General features: G+C 47.3%; 1 protein-coding gene across 8 annotated transcripts in view; it reads right to left on the reverse strand.

Annotated features, from left to right (window-relative positions):
• Positions 1-15,479, reverse strand: part of Ppp2r5c (protein phosphatase 2 regulatory subunit B'gamma) — a 131,378-nt gene that overhangs the window by 75,175 nt on the left and 40,724 nt on the right. The window contains exon 1 of one of the 8 annotated variants that reach the window (XM_076921167.1): positions 15,242-15,386. The exons of the other annotated variants lie outside the window; for them this stretch is intronic. The gene's annotated coding sequence lies outside the window, so the exon portion shown is untranslated. Of the gene's footprint in view, positions 1-15,241; positions 15,387-15,479 lie in introns of those variants that run through there. 8 annotated transcript variants of the gene reach the window in all.

Genomic DNA, 15,479 nt, shown 5'->3' on the forward strand with positions numbered 1-15,479 from the left:
GTGCTCCCCAGGTCATTCCCCTGCCAGACAGTATCTGTATGTGTGAGCAGAGTGCTCCCCAGGTCATTTTCCTGCCAGACAGTATCTGTACGTGTGAGCAGGGTGCTCCCTGGATCCTCAGCATCACCACACTCCCTACACCTTCCAGCCTCTGTGTAAATTATTTGGATTAGCATTCCATTTCATATCGATGGCTGCTCAGAGTCAAACGTTTGATCTTGTTCACTTGTGCCAAACCTGATGTCTAGGAAGCAGGTCATATCATCTTGACTATTCTAATGAACACTTTTCATATTTCATTTATTTGTAATTTTTTTTTTCGAGACAGGATTTCACTGTGTAGCTCTTAGTATCCCAGAACTCACTCTGTAGACCAGGCTGGCCTTGAACTCAAAGAGATCCACCTGCCTCTGCCATCCTTTGAGATTAAAGGCATTCGCCATCATGCCTGGCTAGCAATGGATACTTTTAAAGGGATGTAAAATTCACACAGCACAGAGCACACCATTTCAACATCTTAAAAGCTCTTCATTACGGGAACACCCTATACTGCACGGGTCACACCTTCTACTCCTCTACTATGTGGTCACTCTGAATGCAAACCCTTTTTGGGGGGGTCTATGGGATGGAGTTGGGATTTCACTAGCACATGGCTGGTGAGATTTTTTAAAGAAAGGAAAAAAAAAGGGGGGGGGAGGCCCAGTTTAACACCAAAAGGACATTGTAGGTATAAAGGACAGTCCTTTATACTGGAAACCGAAACATAATGCCCTTGTTCTTCCTTTGGAGCTGCACAGGGGTTGGGACATGACTGAGCCTGGCTCCAGGAGTCTGTGGCCACAAGTCACAGCCCTGATCTCCCAGGGAATAAATGGATTTCATCTTGAAAGAGTCACATCATCTTGATGGGCAAGACTGACGAGAACAGAGTCTACATCAGGATCAACACAAGAGGATGGCAGCTTTGAAGAGGACTTTGGCCTTGTGGATCAGGTTACGCCTTGGCCCCAAGCAGACAGGAGGCTTCAGCTTTCTAGTTGGCCTCCAGTCTAAGGCTAGAGGCAGGCAGAGCAGGACAGCGTTCAGTTCCTCCCGGTCACACGGCGCTCACTTGGAGGAGGGTGTGTGAAACCACAGGCTGATGCTGTCCGCTTCCTAGATGACTAGCTTCCCATGAAGCCCAAAAGTCACAGCTTTTACCCCGACCTGTAACTATTAAGTCCAAAGAGGTCTTCAGGTTTCAGAAGCATAAGCATCTGGGAGGTGGGCTTTCTCCTCAGACTCAGAGGTGCTGCTCCTGGGTCTATAGGTGGCCCTGTCTTCATCACTGACTTGATGGGGGGGTGGGGTGGGAGGTGACAGAACAGAAGAAAGAGATAGGGTGTGCCGACAAGCAGATCCTAAAATTTACCTGGAAATGCAAGAGACCCAAAGTATCAAACCACCTTGGGAAGAAGACGGAAGTGATGAGAGCCACGCTTCCTGTACTTAGAGCTGAGAGCAAAGCCAAACAAAGCATTCAAGACTAAGTGGCTCAGAACTGAGGGTGGAAACCAATGGACCATAGTTGGAGCCCAGGAACCATCTTCCCATTTAGAGTCCACTGACTTTGAGCAAGCCTGTCAAGTCAGTTCAATGGGGCAGGGAACAGTTATCTCAGAAAATGATAATGGGAAAACAGGGTATCCACGAGCAAAAGGCTGAAGGCCACCTTCATCTGACTGGAGATAACAACCAACTGCACACTGATCTAAATGACGTGGAAGGAAACAGGAGCAAACCTTGGGGTTCTGTATGACTCCTTCGAGGTGACTCACGGAGCACAGGGACAAAAGGAAGCAGCCTTTGTGCAGGTCAGAACCACTCTTCAGCAAAACAGTGAGGACACCCAGAGTGGAAAATACCTTGCAAAGCCTAGCAGCAAGGGCTGTGCAGTCACACTGCCACTGGACACACCCTTCCGGCCATTCTGCACTCCACCAGCCCTGGGCTCCTCCCCTCTTTGTTCTAGCTCCTACTAGTTCATTTGTTGTCCTGCCCTGCTGAGGCCGCCTCTCTTCAGCACCAGGAACACCAAAGCCACCAGGGCCGACTTCCTCCCTTACACACCCACCTGCTCTAGAAATGGCAGGCGCTGCCCTCCTCAGGAGGCTGTGAGGGTGAAGCTTCTTCAGAGTTGCTCTTAACCACCTTATCATTTACCATGGGAAAAAAAAAAAAAAAAAAAAAAAAAAACCAACACAAAAGGCACAGGCCTACCAGGAGCATGCACCAAGCCGGCTCATTCAATTAAATGAACACAGAAAGGAGGGGCCAGTGAAACCAGAAGGGCAGGGCAGGAGCCAAGCCTCACCAGGGGTCGACCTGGCCATTCCATCTGCACTGCTGCCTTGGCAGAGCAGGGCAAACGCTGAGAGGACCTGCCTGGCCAGAAGGACTAGGAAAGCTAGGTTCTGGCCAAGTCTCAATCCAAAGCTGGGGTGGTGATACTTCAATTCTGCATTCTAGCCATGAACTGGGTAAAGCATGCATCCACCTCCAGGAGCAGGAGGCAACGCCCTCCCTCTTAATGCTGCTCTTTCTGTATCTGCGGGCTTCGGGTACACCCTCCTACTGCAGGCGGCACTTTCAGTTTCCTCTGAGTGTGCATTTCATCACAGCCACAGCAAGCCCTCGGGAGCTTGGCTCTGGACATCACGGTTCTGTCCCGCCTCTGCTGCTCTGCCATCAGCCTTGTGAAGGACTTCACTACTTACTCAATGCAAACCTCATCCTCTTCTGACCGCCCCCTGCACATCTCCCTTTGCTCTAGTGCCACCAATTAGCTTTATAAAATGTCATCTGGGTAGGACCTCCTGCCCTCTCTCCTCAGAGCCTCTGAAAGCTGGCACACACACTTGCAGCACCTGTAACAGGACCAAGTCTAGTACCAAGTAGGGTGCCCAGCGCCGTGTCAGTGATTTCTAAACACTTGCCTAAAGAAGGACATCAAACTTAAATGGCCATGGGCGGGAACTCAAGCCTCAGTGCTGCTGTCCTTCCATGTAGATTTCTGGGGTTTGAAGTGAGCTCAGCCACCACGTTCCTGCGTGACACTCAAGCTCATCGGGTACAGTAAAGGCTGCCATGTGGTTGCCATGCTACCAACAGTGCACGCAGGGTTCCAGAGCAGGGAGCTTTCCTTCACCTTACGTATCGTGAAACATTTATATCTACAACCGTTTCTCCTTTGACAACTGGGTGAGCTAAGCCAGAGCCCGCTTCCAGGGGAAGGCGCTTCTGTTCTACCAAAGCCCCGTGCAGTTACCAGAGTGCCAGACTGAATCACACTGAGCACCTTAACCAGGAATAACATCAGGTTCAGCGATGAAATACTTGCCAGCTGTGCTTAACAATCCAGCTAGACAGCGGATCTCTCGGGGCAGTGGAAGTCCTTAACTCAAACAGACACAGGTCACCATGAGCACCAGGACTGTGAAGACAGGCTGCAGGTGGCACTAGATACAGCTACACCGCTCATGGCCCTGTTGAGTTAATTCCACCATAACCACAAGCCCTTGGGAAGAGCCTTACCTTCCTGCCCCAGGATCTGCATCTTGTGTTTTTCTAGATGACACCATCAGATTGACCAGCCTGTTTCAGGAGCCTGCACTCCACACTACTGTAAACGCAGCAGACAGCGCTGCCGAGATATCCGTGATAAAGGAGCCTGCAAGAGCAGCTTCCCATGCCTGTCTAGAGCAAGTGAGCCCAGAACCGTGACTCAGAAAGCCCAAGGCCTCTGTCACCAACTGCTCCAGGACCTCAGGCAAGCTGGCGAACTCTCTGCTCTGAATTCCACAACTGTAAAAACGGGGCTAATAACACCTGTTTGCTACCTTCCAGCAAAGGCGGCGGCTGCTAATGAACACCTGCAAGGAGCTTTGAAGATGAAAAAGGTTCCTGGGCACTAATGACAGCAGCGAGGTCACTTTACTCTCCCTGGGAGCCACAGGCAGCACACCCAAGCCGCTTTTCCAAACTTTCTGCATAAACCATAGGAAGAACCCCGGAGAGGATAAAGGAGGGTGATGCCCAGCACACTGGGTAGCAGGAAGAAGCCCAGCACTGAAGGCTCTGCCTTGGGGCCGATGGGTAAGTATTTACCCAGGTGGCCTGTCTAGTTACTATGGATGCCGCAGTTAAGGCTATTAACTTGGCTGATAAGTCCCTGCTTCCTGCCAAAGAACGTTTGTTTTACTGAGAATGCTTCTTGAAGTTTCCTTTATTTTTTTTTAAATATTTAAATGAGAAGTGTGTTGTCAGAAATTACTTTGTGGCTCCAAGTTTAGCCCACGATTCACATATAGGCTCTCTTCTCTTTGTAAAAAATAAGGGTGGAAAGTCTCAAATAAGCCAAAGGCCTCACCCACCTGCTGCACTAAACAAGGCAGACAGAAGGCTGGAGGGGGTTCTTATGTGTATGTGTACACACACACACACACACACACACACACACACACACACACACACACACAGAGGCTAAGTAGTTAGTTTTCCAAACTAAGAGGACAGGACAGTCTGTATTTGTTTAATTGAATATGATAAATTCAGCTCACACAAAAATGAAATACAAAACTTCGTGATTAATATTTTAAAGCTCACATTTAAATATGTATAAAACTTAAAAGTGAAAAACTGCAGAATTCCTATTATGCTATTTAAATAAGTCACGGCCCGCCCTGAAGTTCGCCTGCCCCAGAAAACTTCAGTTTCAATATGTGAAGGCCTCGGCTACATCAGGAAATAAGTCAGAAAAACCAGAGTGGGGGCTGAGCCTGGAAAGGCTAAGGCTAGACTTTGGCAAACTCAAAAGATGGAGCGTTTACCCAGAGAAGGAGGAGGAAATGCAGCTTTAAGAAAAGGTTCCAGTCTAGTTTTTCTTTAGCTTGTTTACTGTTTTCTGCAGCACTAGGAACTAAATCCAAGGCCTCATATACGCCCTAACTTTGCCTATACATTTACTGTTTGTATAATAAAAACATTGTGTGCGTGCATGGGTGTGCATACGTATACACACTTGTATGTAGTGGCCAGGGGTGGGCTATGGGTGCCTAGGACGACACTGGGCATCCTGCTCTGCCACTCTCTAGCTTCCTCTTTTTGGACAGGGTCTCTTACTGACCCTGAAACTAGGTTTGCAGCAAGACAGCCCTGGTGACCCTCTTCTCTCCTGCCCCTCCCCACAGCTCTAGGGTAATTGCCACACGCACATGGCACACCTGGCTTTTTACAGAGCACTGGATCTGAACTCAGTTCTTGTGCCATTGAGATGCAAGTACTCTTACCTACTGAGCCACCTCTCCAGATTCCCACACACTTCTTAGCATACTGTCGTTTGTGATTTTATTATGAAGAAAAAAAAAATATCTGAGTCACATGTGGTGGCACTTGCTCATAATCCTAGCATCCAGAAATTAAAGCTTCGGGCAGTGGTGGTGCACGCCTTTAATCCCAGCACTTGGGAGGCAGAGGCAGGCGGATTTCTGAGTTAGAGGCCAGCCTGGTCTACAGAGTGAGTTCCAGGACAGCCAGGGCTACACAGAGAAAACCTGTCTCGAAAAAAACAAAACAGAAATTGAAGCTGAAGGGTGGTATATTTGAGGGCAGTTGGGACTACATAGTATCCATAGGAACCATACATATAGTTCCAAGAATACCGGAAATAAACAAAAAATTGGATCTAAATGTATTAGCCTCTGAGCAAGGCTACTCTGTGGATGGCCACTGGCATTCTTTCCTGGCAGGCATCCCCAGCAGGACAGAAGGAGAACTTGGCCGAGTCTTACTAAGCTTCTCATCTTCATGGGTGTCATTATGGAATTTCAGAGTTCCTTCCTTTCAGCTTCCCATGAAAATAAGGAATCTGGTCAAATGCATTTCTGGAGAGGACATGCATGCAGACTCAGGAAAGTAGAATTAAGCTAGCCCCTGTAAAGGACAGTCAGGCCTCCCCTGGATCTGACAGCTTTAACTCCTGGAAAATGCCATCTGACAACGCAGGAAGGGCTAGGTCTGAAGGGGAGTGTCACTCAGTGAGTGTGGCCTAACATTTTAAAATGAAAATGTCCTTAAAATGATCAGTGATAGTCACAAGAGTAAAAGGTCCACTTGGGCTCAGGTCTGAAGAACTAAGAAAAGGAAGCCCCCATCTCCAGGCCTTGATAAGGGAGAACACTGGGACTCCACCCTGAAGCTATACCAGGAAGAGATGCTCTGCCTTGTCATCCCTGACACCTGGAAAGTGACTACAGAGCTTGGTGCAGAATGCCCCTAGGGACAGCCCTGGCCAGGTGGCAAATGCTACACACTTGCCTCCTCCTTCCAAATGCTTACCCAGGCCAAAAATTTTAAACCAAAATTACAGAAAGGTTTGGGAGACTGAAGCCAGTGTTTATGCCCTGAATACAGAAACAGCATGAGGTGGGTTACAGAAGTGCCAGCAGCTCAGAGTATCACTTGTTAAAAACTTGCAAAAAGTTTTGTTTTCTCAAATTTCTTTCATTTTACTTGTTCTCCTTAATAACTGAAGAAATATAAATGACTAGACACTTTCTGTGAATAATCGCACATTTACATGATTTGTGTGGGTAAGTGCACACATACACGGGAAAGTGTCTGCAAGCATCCACAGTAGATTGCAAACAAGTGGTAAGCGCTCTGCAGAGCAGGTGGAGGCAGAAGGTAAGGGCCAGGCCAGGGAGGATTTTAGTTTTAGTTCTGATTAAGAAAAAAACCCAATAAGCCAAACAGTGGTGGCACATGCTTTTAATCTGGGAGGCAGAAGCATGAGATCTCTGAGTTTGAGGCTAGCCTGGTCTACACAATGAGCTCCAGGACAGCCAGAGCTACACAGAGAAATCCTATCTTGAAAAACAAAGAAAACGAAACAAACAAAAAGAGCAAAGGTGGCTTACTCATATGTGCATCAAATGAAGACGGTTTCAAAAACATTTTTAAAAAGATAAAAGGAAACTAAGCAAGACGTGCGGGGAGTCACTGAGACCCAGACATTGACCCTGCACAGCCCGAGAGCCCTTTCCACATCCCGAGGTAACTGCTTAGTTCACTGGGCCTATTTTGTCTGGTCTGTTGTATGGATCTGAATGGGAACACACAGACACTGGCTCTGGGAAACACAGGGGTAGGTTCACTTCCGGTTTGAGCTAGAGACTCTGGGATAAGGTTTTCTGATTTTTGTGGTGTCAGGACCCACTTACCCACTTACAGGGTCAGGTTCTATATGAAGACCAAAATGAGCTCCGATTAGGTGAGTTACATCCAGAGATTCAGACCACAGAGAATTTTTAAAATGTCACCTTCTCCTTGAACTGGTTATTAATAGTCCTATCTCATGTCAGACCACACCTTTACTAAAACAAACTTTAAAAAAAAAAATTAGGGAAAATGGCTCTATCCTACACTTTTGTATATATCTTTGACAGCAGACTTAACAGAAGGCAGGCGGGTTTGCATTCAACTCTGTATTCAACTTCCTGTGGTAAGTTGTTTTCGTTGAGGGGTATGGGAAACTGTCTCTGTCTCTCTCTCTCTCTTTCGCACGCACGCACACACGCACATACGCACACAGGCCAACAGAAGCACACTTAGTTGGAAAAGGGGCTACTTCAACAGTCTAAGCATTTCTAATGGTCTTCCATCTGACATTACAACTCGGGAAGCCACAGTTTCAGCTTTATTTACTTTTGTTGTTATTTTTGATTGGCTGATTTTTGACACTGTTACTCTGTAGCCCAAGCTAGCCTGAAGCCAAAAGTAATCCTCCTGCCTCAGCCTCCTACGTGCACCAGCTACTATACTTGGCCAGCAAATGCCACCTTCTTAAATATTGGCTGCAATATGGATCTGAGGTTGTGCTGATGAAGTTTCAGTTACCTGAAACTCCTCTGGTGTGTAGTGCTTACATATTTAAAATGGCAGACACAAACTTTCCAAAAATCTATACTTGGTTTGAAAGCTGAACTTTTACGGGGGGGGGCGGCAACTGTTTCCTTTGCACTGATAAGCTCGCTTCTTGGATATCTGAGGACATGTGCCCAAATGTTCATGTCACAAACACAATATGGCTTTTGGTATTTCAAGTAAAAGTGATGGTCCTAGGAAGGTGGACAGAAAATAAGCCTGCAACTCCATTTACTAGAGGGGGCATTTCCTCTGCAGAGCCAAAGCACTGCGGCCATGCTGAGGCAGCTCTGTGTGAGCTTTGGACTTCACCACCCAGACTTGAGAAACTTGTGTCAGAGGTGGGACTTTCTAAAATGAATGCTTCATGCGTCATCAAGGTAGACAGGCATGTGCGTGTCAGAGTGCACAGTAGACACTAGCTGGCCATTGCTGTCTTGTTCTATGAAGGAGATGCATACCCAACTTGTCTCACTGTCAAGCCAATCCCTACACACTGGTCCTCCTATGAGGACAGCACAGACAATCTGAAAGGGGCACCCGCACAGAGACCCCTTGAAGGTAGCTCTGCAACTCTGGGTTCCTGGTGTGTATGGTTCTGTGTGGAATACAGGGCTGTCACAACCAGAGTTCTGAGTGTGTGGCTCTCGGTGCGTTTGGTCTATGCAGGGCAGTGGGGGACAAAAAGCAGCTACACTACACCCCTCCCCCACCTCTTCTCTGAGCCTACCTAGACCGAAGGGCCAGCAACCTTTGCAAGGGTTATCATTGTTCCCTAAAATGGAATATTACTATTCTCAGGATTTATAAGTTAAAACACCACAGTTTAGAAACAGCACTTATGAAGAACACAACCAGCAGACAAAAAATTCAGCATATGATAAAAGCTGTCATATGCAAATGATAAAATCCTAAAAATCACATCAAGCTCCACTAAAACACCACAATATTAAAAATTAAAACAGTAAGACTCAAGGTCACACCTGAGATCTCACTTAGTTCAAGTGCTGCCTAATCTGACAGGCCAAAGATGAAAGTAGGCTGAAGAAAAAGCAGAGCGTCAGTGCTTCCTAACTGCACTCGGCAGCACTAGCTAGGCACAGTGGCACATGCCTGCAGTCCCAGACACGTGGGAGGCTGAAACAGGAGGGCTTCTTGAGCCCAGAAGTTTGAGACTAGCTTGGGCAACATGAACCCCACCTCAAGAGAAGGGGTAAAAAAATCAACAACAAAAAAGAAATGCATCCCTAATAGCGGTGAGTCCCAGCAAACAACAACATCAGACGGCAGCACGATGCTCAAAGCCCAAACGGTCGACATAGACATCACTGACTCCGAAACTGAACGTGTTAACATTAAGACTCCACTTTGACAGTTAAAATCCTAAGTTGGAGTTTTTAGTTTGGACTTGACAGAATTTTAAAACGCTGCACCAGAGGCTAGGGCATGCTCTACAAAGGCCATGGAGGTTGGCACCTGGGATTACCCAGCAGATAATTTCACCACGCTCTCGTGGTGCTGAGGGTGTGGCTTAGGGGGGCAACACAGTAAAAGATGAAAAGGCTTGGGAAGCCAGAGACAGACAGACCTCAACTGAACTTCAAGGAGAGCAAACATGCAGGTGCCCCGGCTGTAACTGTGGTTAGCTCTTGGGCTCCAGAAAGTACCACAAGTACCCCCACAAAAGGGCCCTCATGGCCACCACTAACACATGGAGAGACTCACAATGTTTCATTTTAAGCTATTGACTTATATTTACTTGTTTATCCTTCTCACAAACTCTGAAGAGGTAAATCAAATTACTATTCCTATTTCTAGGCACAGAGAAGGGCTCACTTGCCTGATATAAGCAGGGTTTTGGATCTAATCGTGTGTCTTCATCCTTATCAAAGGCAGCTAGTTATTGTGTAAGGCCAATAAGAATGCTGCCAACATCAAACCAAGCATAGACCCCAAAATACACGGGGAGCCACGCACCTGCTGTGAGTCAGCAGCCAGGGGGTAAAACAGCCAGCACACAGGGCAGGGCGTAACCCTGTGCTGTGGCAGGTCTGCCACACTCTGCCTAGAGCACAGCTTCTCAAACAGCATGAAAAACTTAGTCTACGTACAAGTGAGTGGATACTGGGGTGTCTCCCTGGATCCTACACGGTTAGTATTAGCATGCTACCTTAGACTTAGTGGCCCCTTTACTATCTGAGTAAGGTGCAGAGACCCTGATGCCTCCCTGATAGATACTTCAGTCTGCACTCCCTGGCAGTAAGTTACAAAATCCCATCTTTACCATACCCAGAAAAACCAAGCAAGTCCACAGCATCAGGGTCCTGCGGCACGCAGTGCTCCCCAACTGCCCCGATCCACAGCTAATAGGTTTCACTATAGGTGTGTGTCACAGTGCAGCCCCAGGTTGGCCTTGAACTTACAAGCATCTCAGGCTAGTCTTGAGGTTTTGATCCTTTTACATCAGTCTCACAGCTCCAGAATTACAGGTGAGTACTACTCCAACTCAGCTTCATTTTGTAGTTATTTTAAAATAACATTTTAAATATATTTCGGTACATATGTGCACAAATGTCAGAGGGCAGAGGACAAGTCTCAGGATTCAGTTCTCTCCTTCGCCACATGGGTTGCTGAGACAGAACTCAATCATCAGCACCTCCCTCTGAGCATCCTGTTGGCCCCTTGGTTTTGTATTTTTCCCAACAAGAAGCTGATCTGCATTTACTCATGGTGTTTAGCCATTGCACTTTAGCCTGCATTCTTAAACCAGAACGATGTCTTGATTTATGAATAATTCACGAACCTAAAATAAAAACCAGTCCTCTATCTCTCAGAGTGTAGTGTCCTTGCTTGCTTCAGGCAATGTCTTGTCAAAATTAAAAAAGAAGGCTTTAAAACCTTTTCAAAATTACATTACAGAAATTTTAGTGTGTGTGTGTGTGTGTGTGTGTGTGTGTACACATGCATGTGGGCACATACAAGTATTCATGCCATGGCCTGTGTATGAAGGTCAGAGGACAACTTATAAGAACTGGCTCTCCCCTTTCACCATGTGAATTCCAGGAATTGAGGTTGAGCTATCAGGCTTGGTGGCAAGCTCCTTTACCTGCAGAGCCACCTTTTGAGCCTGTCTGGCTTTTTGCTCCATAGCCCAGGTTGACCTTAAATTGACTATGCACCTCAGACTGGCCTTGATTCTTAAAAGAATCCTCCCTGAGGACTAGGAGTGTATTCCATCACATGTACTTTAAGAAAAAGCTCGTGGGGGCTGGAGGGATGGCTCTGTCATTAAAAGCACTTCTACTCTTGCAGAGGATCAGAGTCTGGTTCTTAGCACCAGTGTCTAATGGCTCACACTATCTGTAAATCCAGGTGCAGAAGATCCAGTGCCCTCTTGTGGCCTCCTTGGGCTCCTGCACTCAAAGGCATATACACACACAGAGACACAGACACACACTTAAGTTTTAAAAAAAAAACTTCTGAGGAAGTAAGTGGGTGTGTATGACCCACAGCAAGCCATACTTTCTCAGATAAGAAACAATTGCTGCTCACACATCACAGGATGCAAAGTCCTATGTGCAGACAACAGTGAGCATGTAGGGATACAAGACTGCCCCCCTCACCTCGCAATTCTGTGACAGGAGCTGTGCTGGGCTCTTACTGTCTTAGACTCACTGCATTTCTGTGGTCCTGCAGAAGGCACTCCCCTTTCTCTCCAGAAGGAAAAAAAAAAAAAAAAAAAAAAAAAAAAAAAAGGAACAATAATGTCTTTCAGCACTGGAAGGACTCAAAAGGAAAAGTGGGACGCGTGGATGTGGCCCTGGTCCTGAACCTAACAAACATGCAGTCATTGCTGCTTCTGCCTCTGGGACAGACACCAGAGGCAGTACCCACATAGTAGGCCCACAGGCTGGACGGCCTGAGGTTGAGACAAACACACTAGGCTAGCTGCTCACCAGCACACAGGACCACTAGGAGTGAGTAAGCCAGTTCTCCTTGAGCCAGCAAAGTACTGTAGGACAAACACATGACCAGCTGTGCCTCTGACTTGCCACCAATTCTCTTCCTAGGTCCAAACACCCCACCCACCCCTCCTAGGACACCTAACCCAGGTTCTCACAGAGCCTGGGCTGCTGTCCTTAAGCTCACTATATGTAGTCTTCCTGTCTTGGCCTCCAGAGTGCCGAGAGATGCTGGGGATTGAACCCTGGCCTTCATGGATACCAGGCAGTCACTACCAGCTGAGCAACATCCCCAGCCTGTCCTCTCATTCTTCTACACAATTAACATGTCTCAGTGAAAAATAAAATCAGAAATGTCTTTTACTATCAGGCAACAACCACCTGAGTAGCCTTCTCCCCAACTCCGAGGGCAGAACCAACCACCACTGCCTTCACTCACACCCTTCCCGGGAGGCCATAGGGAGGGTGCACTGCTCACTCCTATACCCTACCACTCAGAGGGTGATGACAGACAACTCACCAAGTGAACTGCAGGCAACCAGAGAGGAAATCCTTCCTTTACTCTTTACAAGTCTCACTTGGGCAGCTTCCCTTCCTTGTTTTGAGAATGTGGGTAAACAGTAGATCCTACTCTGACCAGTGTCATACAACACCCGCCTCAGGTGTGTCCTGAGTGTCCCTGCCCACCCATGCTGGAGTCACTGTCAGACTGTTGTGCTGGGAAACAGAGGCTGGGGGTCAGCTGGTTCACTTGCTCCCTGCACGTTTTTTTTCTAAGTTCTGATGGGCAAAGTGAACACCCACCAAACTATGACCCAGTAAGTACTGGGGACAGAGCGGCGTTCCCTTCATTAGACCCACTTCCCAGGAGAAAGAGGCCACTTTAAAAAGCACCACCGCTCCCCTGCTTCCAACGGGGCATCCTCACTGTCACAGGAGATCAATCAGCACAAGGTTATCAGGTGCCAGACTTTCTGATGGCCCTGAATACAGGTCAACAGGAAGAGGTTCTAGGCTGCCCTGCTGCTTTCTCTGGTTACTGGCATCTTTCTGGCTGAGCTGTCTCTGCCTGAAGCCTGGCTCTGAGGTGGGTCAGCTGAGCTTCAGGGGCCAGCCATGGAGGGCAGGAGGCGGTGCTGGAAAGTTCAGGAACCGTGTTCGACTAGTCTTCACAGGCAGCTCAGACATGCAGGAGGCACTAGAACAGGTCAGGGGCCTGTGATCCACAAGCAGACCTAGCCTGTTTCCTGCATGTGAAAATAAAACCGTGGGGCAACAGGCAGGCCTCTACTTTTACCTCTGTAGCTGCTTTTGCTCAGGGCCAAAAATATTTAGTCTGGACTTTACTTGAAAGAGTGCCAGTTCCAGACTAGACCTTTGCTGTCCAATTTGACAACCCTGGCTGACACTTATCTAAAAAAAAAAGAATTTTAAGTGCTTGATGGTCACATGTGGCCACAGGCTAGTAGGGTGGACATCACAGAGTGCGTTCTCATCGCGGTAGACTGTTCTCTTGGACAGCACTGCAAGTGCATAGTCTAAGTCATCAAGCTAAATTTACAGCCATCGCTCTCCCCTGAAGGCAGCCAGGGCTGCACCGGTTAAACCATCTCCCCTTCATACTTGAACTTTAGGAATGGCCAATTCGCCACAATAATCATTTTCAGCATCACCAGTTACTGAACTAATTGGGAGCCGAATCAGGTGAGCAGCAGGTGAGCAGTGGCTTCACTGCGACTTGACTGCCCCCATCCTGTGGCCCCACCCTCGGTGAAAGCAGGCCACAGCAGCTGCTCAAGCTCCAAGTTAGGATCAACCTAGTGTGTGGTATTGTCAAACGTGAGGTATGCAAAATGAATAAGAAATGAGCTGTGGGTGTACAACTGTCATGCAAAACGGGGGGCTATTGAATTGAATAGGTGACCCAGCACTGGGGAGGAAACTGTAATCCTCTTGCAAGATAGTCTGCCAAGAGCCACAATTTCCCTTCAAAAGTGACTTATAAAGATTGCCAACAAGACAAAACAGCTTCCTAGATTTGGACTCTAGTCCTACCATTTAAGGGCTATGCGATCTTAGACAAGTTATATTTCCTTTGGGGTGAAAGACCTCTCTGTCTTAAGGAGGTGGGGGTGGGGGTGGCCCTCTTATGTTCCTTCCTTTCCAGCACCTCCAGTTCCTGTGCTCCCCAAAGGCTTCCTGCCCACAGGTGTTTCTTCCTGTCCTCTGTCCTTCTCCAGCAGGGGGCTTTGGGGGAGGGGCTGCACTTAGTCATCTGAAATGACTTTCAGCGCTTGGTTCACAGAGCTGAAAGTTTAGGGCATGAACATGTCTGCTTGTAAGAAGTCTTTATGAGGAAATCAAGTGTTCCTTGAGACTTAAAACTAGGAGCTATTCCAGCTGTTTTCATTACAAGGAAGTTTTCGGTTGCTACAGGCTTCTTTTTGAAAATCTTGAGTCCCTTTCAGGGTTAGGCACTTCACTTTCCTTGACAATTAGACACTGAAGAGCTAGGGGAGGACACTCCATGACAGGCATGGTATCGGCTGGAACTAACAGGGCTTCCCATAAATTAATGTTCTATTTATAAAATGTAAAACTAAATGCTTCTATTTTTGAACAAATTCCTAATTCCAAGAAGAACTACAGTATCAGGTGTCTAATAAATACAGGAGGCTCACAAACCAAAAAACAAAAAAACAAAACAAACAAACAAAAAAAGGTTGTTGAGGTTGGAGAGATGGCTCAGTGGTTAGGAGCACTTGTTGCTGTTGGAGGAGCTGGGCTCGGTTCCTAGCACCTGTGTGGTGGCTCATTAGCAACCCTAAGTCCAGTTCTGGAGAATATGAAGCCTTCTTCTGACCTCTGAGGGCACCAGGCATGCACGGTACACACACATTCATACAAGCAAAATACACATACACATAAAATAAAAATTTTAAAGTTAAAAAAAGAATCTACCCATAAGGGATCATAGATGTATTAATACTGACTTGTACCTGTAATCCGGTCAAGTCACTGCTCAGTAGCCGATGGTTTAGAATCAACATACATACTGCTGCCGGGGCCTGCAGCTCAGGCCCCTGTGCTCGCCTTTTGCTTCTTCCTGGCCATCTTACATTTAGCCACTGTGGAAGCCAACTTCTACAGCATTTCAAAGAGGATGGAGAAAAAGCTACACATTTGCTTCCAACAGGCCGGGCATTCCCGTGACCTATATACACACTGAAAACTTGTTGCCCTTTTAAATCTTAACAAAGCCTTTGTAAACCCAAAGCATTTGCACTGCTCTAAAGCTAAGAGCTGGCGTTACCAACCAGAAGCCCAGCAGATCTCAGTATCTGAAGCAGGAGCCTAGCTCCTTTAGCCGCACGGTGGAGTGTACACCCTCCAAAATGAAGTTCTCCTCTGATCAATTCTGCACATTCTCTGCCTGCAGTTCATCCTTAATTCAGAGCTGTGTCCGTGGCAAAACCCTTGCAGTATTAACCAACACTAACACCAAGGTAACTCAAACTCTGTGAGCAGACAACTTAGCCAGGCCCGCCGGCCCGC

This window comes from Arvicanthis niloticus, chromosome 23 (assembly GCF_011762505.2).
Source record: "Arvicanthis niloticus isolate mArvNil1 chromosome 23, mArvNil1.pat.X, whole genome shotgun sequence".
Classification (NCBI taxonomy): domain Eukaryota; kingdom Metazoa; phylum Chordata; class Mammalia; order Rodentia; family Muridae; genus Arvicanthis; species Arvicanthis niloticus.